Source organism: Pseudopodoces humilis, chromosome 2 (assembly GCF_049639895.1).
Source record: "Pseudopodoces humilis isolate 2021_Gansu_Grassland_sample_001 chromosome 2, ASM4963989v1, whole genome shotgun sequence".
NCBI lineage: Eukaryota > Metazoa > Chordata > Aves > Passeriformes > Paridae > Pseudopodoces > Pseudopodoces humilis.
In genome coordinates, this window is record NC_142201.1 from 96,594,873 (window position 1) to 96,607,630 (window position 12,758).

The window sequence follows — 12,758 nt, forward strand, 5'->3', positions numbered from 1 at the left end:
ACCCAAATGCCTCTACCTAAATCACAAAGCCTCTTCCTTCCCTCTTAGAACAGCACCAGTCACATAGTGCATCAGGACACTTTTGCTCCAATATATGAAATCACAAGGAAAGGAGAAAAAGTAAAATTATTTTTTGTTTGCATTTGTATAAATAAGAAAAAATATTTTAACATCTGAGACAGCTTCTTTTTATCTGACGACAAAGGTGAAACTTGAAACCAACTAAAAGCTTGTCTGTGCTTGAACATATATCAGAGCATGTATAAACAGCAAGAGATGACAAACTCCTGGTAATTTATATGCAGGATATCTGTTTTTTCTCTTTACTTTTGGTTCTTACTCTGTGAGATCATTATCTCAAGTCCTTCAAAAAGCCATGATAAATCACGTCTCAATTTTTTACTTACACAACAGCAAAGCACATACTGCACCATTTTTGATCAGATATACTTATGTGATCTCAGTACCTTCTTGAGGCAGACATACAAAGCTCACTCAGTTCAAAAATGGTTTTCAACAATTACACTGCAGAGATGATAGCACTGGGGTGGGCCAATGACTCTCCCTCCCTGGACACTTCACTTGCCTGAAGATATCTATCCATTTCAGCAGTGTACTCTTCCTGTCTTGGGTAGGGCTTTCCCAAGACACCTCAAGAAATATGTACTCAGACCTAGTAGTTTGTATCGCTGCATTTTTCCACCTAGGATGATTCCCTTCTTTCCCCCATATGAAGGATGAAGCAGTGTCAAAAAAATTTCCATCTTAGTTTCCATTCATATGTTTAAGGCAAGGTATTTAAGTCCTATTCTTTTGAAAAAAAACCCAAAACAACTAAAACCATCAAGGCTTGGAAATTTGGTGAACAATTCTAATGGAAGCCAAAGAACTGTTCAATCTGAGCACCTATTTTAGGTCTCATTGCCACCATAAGACTGTAAAGAAACCAGTCTGCACCTCCTGCAGTAACAAAGGCTTTCTTCTGGTCACAGCAAAGACTGATGTAGTGGCAAAGGGACAATTGCACTGCCAGTCCAGAGGAGCAGAAGAGCTGACCTGATAGAGACATGCTCCAGAGACCCTTTGACTCACTGGATTCCAGCAGGGGAGATATCCTAAGGGATCACATTGGAGCTGCAACTCAAATTAACACCATCCAAATTATACAGAAACAGTCGTTTTAATGCCTCAGCAGCCAAGCTTCAGGGTTTAAAATTACACTTTTTCTGGCAACCTGGGGCTGGTTAGAGGTGGAATTTCTTTCCTCAGCTGTGGAACAGAGCACAGACATCTTTATCTCTGCAGAGAAGGGTTTTCATGCTGATAAGAAAAACCTTACCTTACTGAAATTAAAACAACACTGCTTTATACAAAAGTGAACCAAGATGAGGATTCTCCAGTATATAGTGGTTACTGTGGTAAAATATAACAATATTTTAACACTAAATGATGTTATATCAACTGCATTTTATGTAACACACAGTGTAGGTCTCATCCATATTACTTGCAACATACTCAATACCTCCTAGCTGATTTTTTTCTTATGATTCAAGCTTATAATTTGCTACCTTGTCTGACTTTCACCAAGTCAAACTAATGTCATACAGATCAAATCCCTGGATTTGACCCAAACTTGGTTTCTGAAGTACCATTTTGTCAGTCAGAATCTATGTTTTATTGCCAAACATCTTTGCACATGACAGATCTACTGAAGAACCAACATGGTCTGAATCAACCCCAGAGCACCTAAGATACAAAAATTAAAAACTGAATTTTTATTTCATATAAACTTCTGAAGATCTACTGAATCAGTAAGCATCCTTTGGTAAATCAGAAATATGCATTTTTTAATTTCAAAATTAATCCTTCTTTTAGAGTGAGCAAAGCCTGAAGACAATAATTTTGGGTTTCTTCACTTCTCAGCAAATTACTATATTCTGTATCAATTTTCTCTTACACTGTTAGGAGTGGGGTCAGCCTAGAGGATTCTGAAAAGATTTAATAACTGAAGGACTTTTCAAATACCAGTCATATCCAATGTGAAAACAGGGCTTGATAATGGAGACACTACAATATCCCTGCCAAAACAAAACAGCAGGAACAGCTGAGCAGTAGAAGGTCTGAAGCAGTCTTACCCTCCTGGATCTACTGAAAAAAAAAAAAAGGGAAGCATGATCAGCATGCAACAGCACAGATCAGTTTTGGCTGTGTCAACTTTGTACTCACTGTATGAAGTTAATTTTACATGCTGGAAGGCAGTATGGCCCAGCGAAAAGAACTGGACAGGGAATTAGGTGGTGTCAGTTCCTTTCTGCCACTGGCCTGAATTGTGAGGTGGAAGGAACACCTGAGTCCTGCATTTACTGTCTGTGTACATGGATGAACAGAGCAAAATGTTCAGAGAGCACTAAACTTGGAGAGCTCTGGACAAAAACATATGGCACATCCAGCCTGTGCATAAATACACAAAGCAAAGCATTCATCTGTGCCGTGATCCTTCATAATTACTGGATACCACAGACAATAACCAATACAAAGTAATTTTAACAATACATACTTGTTACTACTGCAAAAACTTGAAAGTGTTTCTATCTACCTACATACTACATGTATATATAGTTTCTACTTTCATGCCTAGGTATTACTATGCCCGTGAAAAAACATATTTTCATTTTACATCTGCAAATATTTCTGAAACAGAAACCCAGTCTGGAAGAATTGTATGAATGCATAGCTCTGCAGTTATTTATGTTATTCAAAAAATTAGGTTATTGCTGGACTTCCTTCTTCATTGCATCTAGTAAATGTTTAATCCTTCATCCACATTGATACACTTTGTTAAACAATCACCTGCTGTAATAAGCAATACACCTTTCCAAGCTCATAATATATAACTCAATCACCTGGCACAGAAAACATCTTTAGAGTTAGAATAAAATCTGTTTGGCAGCTAAGAATATTTTCCAGATAGATCTTTACAAGTACAGCAAACTACTCCTAAGTAACAGATAATTCCTCTGAAATCATTATATAGAATAATCATACAAAGACAGCTCTATTAGCTGTCAAAACTGCAAATCATAACTGCATAGGAACTAAGATGAAAGGAAGTTTGAAATATGTATTTCATAAAGTGAATTGTTTATTTTGACTTCTAAAAATCCATCCCCCCCCGCCAAATATTACCAAATATTAAAGCCTCAAAATACAAAGCATATGTACAGAACTCGTTTCACTTAATTAGTTCTATTCAAAACAGATTTCTGATCCATATGCTCTATTGTGGTAAAACACAAGGATTCTACAAAATGCATGTTACTTATCCAAAGGAACAGAATAGAGTCTTGTGATTCAGGTGCAATAGAGGGAAATGAAGACCAAAGTTCTGACTTCTGTCACTCCACTCTCCCAGAGTTCAGAATTTATGTTTTGTAACTCACATTTCCATTTTGTGAAAAAAGTTCTTTACAAATTATTTCCCATTTTTATTTTGCTACCATGAAGACAGATATAGCTGCTCAAAAAACCCCTTGACAGATGATACTTCTGCCATTAGCTACTTATAAGTGACTCAAATAGGAATGCACTAAGTCCAGGACTTATATATATAGATTGAGAGATATAGATATAATTTATATATTTTATATAATATATGTATATTTTATATAATATAAAATACAGAGGAGAAAAAAAATCTGAAGAAATATGTGAATTTTTGAAGATCTCCAGAAGACATAGTAACAAGACTAAAAATTATATGTGCTGATAGTGGTTCACTCTTGATAATCTAGTATAACCCTGACTCATTCATCCCCCTTCCTCTTACAGAACTTCCCTTCTCAGAGACAGGAAACATAGGAAAAAGTATTAGTAAAAAAAACAAAACCAACCCCTCCCCTCCTCCCCCCAACCCAATAACACTCCTTCCAAAGAAAAACACAAAAATAAACAAAAACAAACAAAAAAACACCTCCCCCCAACACTTATTTTTCAGAAATCTACAGGTGTAGAATGCAGTCAGATAATCTTAACAATGGAGCATTCCTTAACACTTCAGAGGAAACAAAGGAAACCAAAGGTTCCTGTCAGCATGCTTGCAGAGATAAAATATGCCTACCATCATATCTGGCAATCAGATCAACTCTGCTCCTGTGCAATGATTATTTTTAAAAGCTATATAAGGACAGGGTATTGTTTAGGGACCAAAGTATATGAGCCTATTCTTGGGATGAAATGTCCCTGGGACTAAATAATCATGAGCTCTGTTTCCTACTTGTGCCACTGACTCATGGAAGGAACACATACAACTCAACTTTGCTTTAGTTTATTATAACTATTTGCTACAGTTTGTTTTAGTATTCCTTAGCTGTAAGCTACCCCACAAACAAAACCTAAATACCTGCCTTAAACACACAGCAAGATTCAGCCAATAACTAAATTTATCATATATTAAGCATTAAAAAAAAACCAAGTATAAAATTGTAAGAAACTAACTGGAGACAAATATTAGTTTTCTTTGAATCCTGGAGATGGGTTTATTATGGGTAGGAAGGCAGAATCCTTCCTTGAATGCCTCTTCATCAGCCTCTTTGTAACACATACAAGGAATATGGTACACGTCTGTGCTCACAATGGATACGAAAAGAGGAAATGACAGACTTTGGGTAAGGATTGGGCAAGGATGTTTGGGAAAACAAAAAAGCTGATTCCAATTTCACCTTGAATTTTCCTCCATCTTTTCTTTTGCTTAGAAATCATTCTACATTCTACCAACTTTCACCAGCAGCCTGGCTCCTTTTCTTCTCATATTTAAGAAAATAAATTAAAATGGGAGAAGGCAATGCTTGAAGAATTCAAAATTTCATTTCATCTTGTGAAACTATTTATCAGCTGTCATTGCTTTTACAGTAGGTATTTATTACCAAATTTATACAATTTATCCTGAGAATTAACTTAATATACAACGACTTAGTAAAGAAAGTGGAATATAAACACAAGGAAGGAAGAAGGCCAGAGGTTTGCCAATCTATGACACTCTACAAACTGATGAGTCTGTCTGCTCACTGCTTTTTCATTTGTGAACTGTCATTGCACTGTGCCACCAACATCTCTTAAGTGAAGTTCTATCCAATGATTATGTTTGCTTTTTGCTAAACAAATGCTACATACAGCAGCAACCATGAATAGCTCTTGTCAGCTGGGCTTTAGGCTTTACAGTGCAAGATTTGAAAATTTCATTACCTCCAGTGCTGTCCAAGGGGCATTTATCCACACAGATAAATGTCTCAAGGTACTCCTAAACAATTTTAATTTTTTTCTTCCCTAGTCCTCTGGTATATGAGGTAACAAATATAACCATGAAATGGAAACCTAAGGAGTAGTAGCAAGAGTAAGAAGTAACAAAGAAAACACAGTCTGCATAAAGCAAAATGTGAGTCAGCAGCAATAGAGGTGTGTTGACAAGCTAAAGATTTAATAATTTTGCCTATAATTATTATCTTTAATTATTCATGCAGAAGGATAGAGGTTACACAAAAAACACCCTCTAGAGAATGCTACTCTGAAAGAGATTTACATAAAACTGATCTGAATATTTACAAGTGCAAATACTTTGTGAAGACAGTCAATCCTATAACATTTTAAGTAGCAACATAAACTAGCAGACTTCTTGATTGAATTTACTGCCAAGACTTTCAATGGACCTACTAGATCATCCTTACAAAATAAATTATTTAATGTAATATGTATAGAGATTTTAAAACAGAGCTGGACACTGGCTGTTTACTTTTATTTACTACTCTGTAACAGTCTATTGCTTTTGCACTCTGGTTCCACCCATCAGTAACAACATCTGTTCAAGAACAGTTTGCTTCCTCTGACCTCCTCCCATAGACATCTTTGTCTACAATGGTCCAATATTATTAAACTGAAGACTGACTTAAGTCTAAAGCCTATATCTGTATGTACAAATGAAACTGAAGTTGTCACTTCAGAATTCCCCAGGAACAGCAGTAAACTCAGTGTTTGAAAAGGTGAATTAATTCATTGAATACACAAATACATAAAACTTGTTGAAAGCATGAATGAATTCATATGAAACATGGAAGACTAAATTAGCATCCTTTCGCCATCTTCCAAAGCCTCCTCCAAGTGGAAGGAATTCTTAAGTAGGGGACTTTTAACACCGAAGAGGATAGAATAAGAAAATTATTCTCCATTTCTCTCAGCAAAGCCCTCAAAGAACTCAGAAAGACGAGCTGTTTGATTCAAGAGCAAAGAACACTGAAGCTAGAGAGGGGAGATGGAAATAAATAGATGGCAACATTGTACTCAGAGAAACTTTATTTACAAGGTATGATAATGCAGAGCAGCATAGGAAAACCCATGAGAAAAAGCAAACACTTAAAGAAAAGTTTGAACAGCATAAAAAAATTAAACTATGAGATGTATTAAACACCAGGAACAAATGTATCTATTTTGCAGTTGCTGTCTAAGTGAACATCTCTCCTCTGCATTCAGGCCTAACCAGGCAACAGAGCCATGGAATAAAAGAAACTCATACTGTATTTAGAGACAATCAAAATGTACAGATCCAAAGGGGATCAACCAAGGCTACACACAGAATCTTATTCCTGGCAATTCTTTTGAGACCTCACCCTTTTTTTTTTTTTTATTTCAGTTATAATTTTGTTTTTGTTTGTATGAGCTGTAAGAAGTACAGTAGTATTTTTACTGATCAGATCTTCTAGTGCAGATAAGGAATCTAAAGAGAAGTTTTAAAACAACATCCATTTTCTTGCATTAGGAGTGTATAGAAGTATCAAAACTGATGTTTTTTTAGAAATGCTGTAACATGCAGAGGTGCTTAGTACCTGCTGTGTAACACATGACTTCCACTGAGTGCAAGTCAACAAGCTGTCCCAGCATTCCCAAGAGCCTGGCCAAAAAGGAATTTTCCTGGCTGAGCTGCTTCTGAGACTTGATCGAGAGAAAATACCGAGTTGCACATTTTGCCCTAGAATTCAACTCTAGAAAAAACCCTTGGATTTTACTTTTCAAGCCTCTTGTGCACCATCACTTCTATTTATTTGTTCTGTGGCAGTGATAGGAGCCTCTCATCAAAAGTAGAATTGTTTTACAAAAACTAAACCTCTTCATCCCATGTACCTTCCTGTCAAAACTATCAACATTAAATTAGCAGAGAAACTCTCCAACTCTACACTTCAACAAATATAGTTTTTTCACAGACCTTCAAATACATAAGAATTTTGACCCTAAGCCCTGAAATCAGATTTCATGTAGGCAGATGCTCTCATTACAGCATTCTCAGTGTTGTCACTAAAGCATTCTAGAAGTATTTTAGAACACATGAAAATATGTTATTTATTCAAAATGGAAATCCAAGTGAGAGCTACATAATCCATCAAAATATAATAATCAGCCTTCAAACCACATCTCAAGGTATTGAATTCCCATCAAACATCTAATAAAAATTTCCATTTCGTCAGACACACTCTAATCAAATCCACCTGAAATCATTCAGTGAAAATGATTTAAACATTACTTAGAGCTGAGATGCAACTTGTTTGCAACATTCAGGTAACAGAAATCTGTGTCCCACAGCTAAGCAGTGTCACACAAATGCATATGGCATAAAAATATACAAAATAAGATATATGAAGTACTGAAACTGCATGTGGGTATCAGAATAATCACTGTTTTATTTACTGAGAGACTTTAATGTGACTTTCATTGAGAGAAGAAAACTGCCATCTCTGGTCAAAACAGTAAACAACACACCCTATTCCCTTTCACATGCACCCTGAGGCACTCAGTCACCTGTCCTCCTGCATATGAGGAGCACATCTAAACCATTTAAATCCAGATTGCTGCCACATTGCGTTAGGAACTTTATCTGTACAGAATAGCAGGGAGAGAAAAATCAAATCCTTGGTTCCAAAATGCCACTTGAAATGATGCCATAGGTACTTAGGTCCCTTGAGGAATAGCCCAGTGTGTATCCAACAGGACAGTAAGGAATCATGTGGCATCAGGGGAATACAGCACAGACCTTGGTCAAAGTCTAACAGATTTTATAATAAGATGTGTGATTTCACACTAACTAGAAAACAGTAGAACTGGCTGAAGTATTTTCATCAGTAATTTGGACAGTAAAAGCAGGCACTAAAACCCACAAGGACATAGTTAGACAGATAGGTGTGTCTTTCATGTAAACAGAGGCAGAATCTTTGCCTTCAAGAAGTACTGATGCCAAATGCCCAAACAGAAGCTTTCCATAAAAACCAAAATAAACCATTTTGCTTTTTCACTCCTTATCTCCCATGAAAAGCAAAGGAAGAGAACAAAATGAAAAAGATTGAGAAGTTATTTGCAAAAAATTACTTTCCTTCTTTTGGTCTAAAGTACAGTAACCAATGAAGAAATTTATACCTTGATCTGCTTATTATTTTTTTTTACATGAAGCTATTCAAAGGCTATAAGGCTGACAGATAACTGCAAATAGCTGCAGAGTAACTGCACAATAAAAACGGCAGATGAAGTTCAATAGACGTGAAGGCATAACGTATTTGAACAAAAAGCTTGACCTGATGTAGAAAACAGCAGGCTCTGAGCTGTCCATTGTCACTCAAAAGCAAAATTTTCAATTACGATGGGTAATTCCATGAAAATATCTGCTCAGTGCTCATCAGCAATAAAAACCCAGATCAAATATTATGAATTATTAGCAAAAGAGAGGAAAAAACCCAGAAAACATATTTATGCCACCATGTAGAAACACAATAGCCTGTTATCAAACCAGATATGTAAGAAACAAAGACATAAGAGATATACTGAAGGATGAGTGACATTACCAAAGGTAAGAATTGGCTACAAACTGAGGAGGAAGTAAGTATGGTGGGACTCTTCATGATGGATGAGTAACCACAGAGGAACTCTGATAGAGATCTACAAATTGCAAGTGACATAAGGAAGATGGATGAGGACTGACAGTAACTAGAACATTTAGTGAAGGAGACAGGAAGCAGGCTCAAAAAATCCCTGATGCACAAAAGTTGTTGCTTAAGCATACTGAGGAGACAAGTTTAAATAGGTTTGAGGGGAAGCTGGGAAAACCCCAGGAAGAGCTGCTTCACTGAAGGTTACTAGAGTAACAAAGCACAACAGGTTCAGGAAATCCCTTAGCTAAAAATGACCAAAGGCTGAGAGAGTACTAGAGAAATGTACTAAATTATACATGTTCGCCCCATTTATTCTTCCTTAGGTATCTCCTTATCCTCACCACTGAAAACAAGAGTAACTATAGTGGTTCAGAACAGGTTCTGCCTTAAAAACAAGACACAGTACTTAAGAACTAAAGCACATGGTTCATAGGTTACCCCCAAAGCTCTTAAGTCCACTTATTTCACTCATACAATTTGGTTGCACAGAACTTCTAATACTTGATCACTCCTAAATTAATTCTGGATGCCTTGGTGAATGGAAGCATCCTGCTGTTGACAATCATTCTTTTCCATCCCCATTACTGAGATTAAGAAGTTGAAGTTGCCCAAATCACAGCCTGTACCATGAGTGTGGCTACTGGCTCCACCAGGAGAGTGGCCTGGCAATGTCTGGTAGCAGGAAAGGGCAGGTGGTGGAGCAGCACCACATGAGGCAAAGATTGAGAGAAGTACCAGGGTTGATCAGGAGCAGAGCCCTCTTCTGTGTTTTTAAATGATAGTTGCAACAAGAACCTAGATGGGTACTTGCCAACACTGGAGACATGAGTAGTGTTAAGAGGGCTAGTGCGAAAATTGAATCACAGATATCTTCCAAGATAATCAGCTTCATCAGTGAAAACCAAGTAAGATAGCATTCCTAAAATTAGATGAAGAGGCTCATAGAGGGCAAGTGTCCAAAGAGAAAAGGTTACTACACCACAGCTGCAATGGAAACTTCAAAATTCTGAGCACCAAAGTGAAAATCTGTATGTTTTATTTACTGCTAAATTTTATCACGTGCAGGCCATTAAAACAATGTACATGAATAGAATCACAACTGGACACAAAATACACTAAAATTCCTTCTGGTAAAAATAGCTTTTAAGGCACGAAGGTTCCAGGAGTCACACCCTAAGAGTTTATTCCCCTGGGACAACACTTGTGCAGTTTTGCCTAGCAAGACAGTTCACTTTGCTACTTGCAAAAGTAAACACTTTATGGATTCCTGGAACAATCCATCAGTGTCTGAAAACAAATTGCTTTGAAACAGGAATGTAAACCTTTAAGACAATACTGTTCTTCTCTCAAACATCGAAGCTCAGTCCAGCTCTTGATACCAAAGCAAGTAAGAGCAGGAGACAGAAATTGAAACAAACAAAAATCTCTGGACACTAAGACATCCAGCTGCAAATTTCTAATCAGTCTTCTTTTCATGAGTCATCCTTAAAATCACTGCAGTAAATATCCTCACCACCTGAAAATACTTATATTAAGATTATATGCAATTATACTATCTTTAGTGTGGTTTAGTTTGTGGACCCAACACTTCAATTTCTCTAATTACTTGAGTGCTGTAGCTAAATTAAATATATAAAAATACTCTTAAGAGCCATCAGGCTAAAATATTCACAGTCAAAACCATATTCACACTTCTGTTTTTTCATATCGGCCATCTTGGGACAGGAAAGGAGCATTAACAACCAAAGTATACCAGGTATTTAATCACCCTTTGATACAATGAATAACAAGACGACTGTTTAGAGCTGAAGGGAAATAGAACTGAAAAAATAAAACTGCATTCCTTCCATCTCTGGGAAGCTCAGAGCACCAGCTACCATGGCAGGTAGCCTGCTGAGGTTTGGCACAGCTTGAAATACTCTTGACAAAGAATTTCACTCAGTGTAGTGCATTTGGTGTTGGAAACCCTTTCACACATATTAGCAGTTTTCTTCCCATCTAAGAAACATCTGACATGAAGTGGATGACAAATACTATTCCTGTAATAAGCCATATCTGAGCTACTATAAGAAATACTTGTGATCAATAGCTATTGTTGGCTCTTACAGTCTAACAAATGACAAAGTCTCTATTTTCTAGTGACTGCAAAAGGATCATTACCAAAAAAAGAACTATTACAGCTAACTACAAGAGAGAATACTGGAGAAGTTTGTACAGCCAACTTGGAAAACATCTCAATCTGTATCAGCAAAAGACAGAGTTCTTGAAAGTTTTTGTGCCCCGAGTCCCCACGCAGCCTGCTCTGTCCCTGGACAGCTGCCCAGAAAAAGCAATGTCCTGTACACCAGTTTCCACCAGAAGTCCCACAGTACTCCTTCACTCCTCCTATTCCCTAATGGCTAAAAGTAAATTTTACATCTGGCTCCCAAAGAAGAGAAAGGAAAGACTGTGAGAGACAGACAGGAGAGGGGAAACAGAGAAGGCAAAGGCCGAATAGCTATCCTGGAGCTTCTTGCTTCCCACCCACCAAGCCACATTCCACAGCCCCACAAGGGAGAGACCCCTCTTTAGTACAGAAGATAAAGCAGTATCTGACATGGAGCATTCTCTTACAGAACGTGCATCCATGGAAAAGACTGACGCAAAGCCTGAAATATCCAGTGTGCTGCATCCATGTTCTCATACCAGTCTAAAGCCCACTGGTAAACATTTAGGAAGAGAAAAAACCTTACCCTGTTAATATCCCAAACACAAAAATTCCCCAAGACTTCTCCTGAGAGCTTGAGGATTAAAAGGCCTGGCTAGTATGTCATAGTGACTCACTGCTTAAATCCAGAATATTAAAAGATAAGCTAGCCAGAAGAAACTTTACTTTTGCCATAAGTGATGTTAATTAAAAGGTCAAGAGATCTAGAGAAGGTATTAAGAGAAAAACCACAGAAGAAGGAAATGAGCAGGACATTAAAAATATTTTTTTTTTTAAAAGGCAGGGATTAAAGGAGGATAAAATAAAACCCTTTGAGAGCTGAAAATGAAAAAAGGATGAAAAGGTAGGAATGAAAAGTGTAAAATTTATATCTCTAATTCTTCCTTCAGAACTTTATAGTTCACATTTTCCTCCAGGTTTAGTCACCTTAATTGCACATATGATTCACAGCAGGCTCACTTGCTAGTAACAGAAGTTTCATGATTAAGAAGGCACAGTAAGTTTTGATTTCAATAGCTAAGACCTCAGTATATCTGAAAAAAATTGTTTCAGTCAAAATGCACAAGTATGTGAAGAATAAGTCTCAACTTAATTTTTCCATTTCTTGCTTCTTTTAGTCTGGCTGCAGAGAGCCCAGTAACAACAGCAACAATGTACTAACACCGAGCAGTTCATCAACATCCCACACTAGCTGTATGTAACTCTCTTAGGAGAATATGAAAGCTATTTCTTTCCAAAACCAAGCCCTTAGTATGTGTTAGGAACAATGTAAATAATTTTGGATTCAGACTGTGCTAGGCAGCAGTTTTGATTTGTAATGTTATTCAAAGAATCACAACTGTGGAAATAAGAAAATGTTTTTAAAGTGCTTAATTCTGAAGAGTCTTCTTTAGCTTCCCTTAAATGATTTTAATAGTATGTTTAAGGAAAATGCCACAGGGACAACATAGCTTCTTTTGGAAGAGAGGGTAATGCTAAATAAATGATTTCTTACCTAAACTCTCACTTAATGGTAAATTTGAATGACGATGAAGCAATAGGAATGTGTTCAAGAGGGGGGTTTCTTTTTCCAGCAGACTAAAGTTGAGCTC

The 12,758-nt window shown here is 36.9% G+C and overlaps 1 protein-coding gene across 2 annotated transcripts in view; it reads right to left on the minus strand.

The window, feature by feature from the left end:
* The window catches only part of CBLB (Cbl proto-oncogene B), a 126,913-nt gene that overhangs the window by 62,985 nt on the left and 51,170 nt on the right, over positions 1-12,758 (minus strand). The gene's annotated exons all lie outside the window — the stretch shown is intronic.